The sequence below is a fragment of the Fukomys damarensis genome, unplaced genomic scaffold (genome assembly GCF_012274545.1).
Source record: "Fukomys damarensis isolate Sample0158 unplaced genomic scaffold, DMR_v1.0_HiC HiC_scaffold_33, whole genome shotgun sequence".
NCBI lineage: Eukaryota > Metazoa > Chordata > Mammalia > Rodentia > Bathyergidae > Fukomys > Fukomys damarensis.
Genome location: NW_022900945.1, coordinates 47,660,082 through 47,661,708, shown reverse-complemented (window position 1 = coordinate 47,661,708; position 1,627 = coordinate 47,660,082).

Genomic DNA, 1,627 nt, shown 5'->3' with positions numbered 1-1,627 from the left:
AGAAAAGAATGAATATAATGCTATGCTCTATTAAGTGCAAAAATGAAAACAAATGCCACCTCAAGGTTAGTAATTTAAAATATAGGGACTCTGAAATGAAGTCTCCCCACAATGAAGAACAGCTTGCAGAGCATTTTCTGTAACAAAGTTCACTGCAACATCACCACAGAATAGCCCAAAGCCTTTCTATTTTAATTCCAACTTTTCACGATTTAAGAATTAAACAACTTGGAAGAACAGAAGTAGTCAGTCATTATATTTGATGTTAATTTAATGGGTTGTTTTAAACCTACTTCAAGTCAAGGTAGAATGTGGGAATTAAAAGCAGTTTCATTATTTTCTCCGGGTCCGGGTTTGTCAGATTTGGCGGGGGGGGGTAGGAGGGAGGCAGAATATATACCTCTTCTTTATCAGTGACAGAATCTATTATATAAGAAAAATGAGTCAGATAGGTGTAAATCACAAATACAGTCATTGCTATTCAGGAACAAGGTGTTTAAAGGTGGTATAGCTCCATTAGCAAGTGTACCTGCCTAGCATTTATGCCTTGGATTAAATGCACCCACCATTCTGGCATGCCAGCCATAGAGCTGAACGACTTCTGACCTTTGTTGCAGGGATGCGCCCTTTAACTTTCATGGCACAAACAGTACAGGAAGTTAGAATACACGCTCCCGAAAGCATGCAGATACCACACGAAGAGTGAAACGGCTGACAGGAGGATGCCCAATTTGGTCTTCCAGATTGTAAGTCACACTTCTTTTGCTCGAAGGAGTGAGGAAGGGCTTGGAAGAAGCGGCACAGACCCTCCATGCAACAAAATGAGGAAGGGAGGAATTGGGCCCTCCACCATACGACACATGTTGCAACAGATGTACTCTTATTGCTGATGACTTGTGCAGAATTGTATCTTTCAGCAACGATTTATCAAATTCCTGCTATGTGCCAGACACTATACTAAAAGCCTTACAAATGAGTTGGCTCATTGTATTCTCAAAAATAACACCAGGAGAGAAAGAAAACAGTTTGGTATTTCCTCAATAAGTTAAACATAGAATTAGCATATGACCCAGCAAGTCTATTCCTGGATATATACCCCAAAGAACTGAAAACAGGTGTCTAAACAAAAAAGTGTACACAACATTCACAGCAATACAGTCATAATGGCCAAAAAATGGAAATAACCAAATGTACATAAACAGATGAACAGTTAAACAAAGTGTGGTATATTACAGCAGACTATTATTCAGACATAAAAAGAAAGGAAATATTTAGTCAAGCTACAACATGATGAAACTTAAAAGTGTTATGCTAATGAAAGAAGTCAGGCATGAAAGGACATGTTCTCATATTGTATAATTCCATTTATGTGAAATACTCAGAAGAGTCAAATCCATAGAGACAGAAAGCAGATTAATGGTTGGCAGGGGCAGGGGAGGGGGAGGGAAGAGGAGTGGTTGCTTAATTGGCTATAGGGTTTCCTTTTGAAATGACAAAAGCATGTTAGAACCAAGTAGTGGGCTGGGGATTTAGCTCAGCAGTTTGGTGTCCTGCCTTGCAAGTGCAAGAACCTGAGTTCAATCCCTGGTACCAAAAAAAAAAAAAAAAACCCAAAAAAAAAAAAATA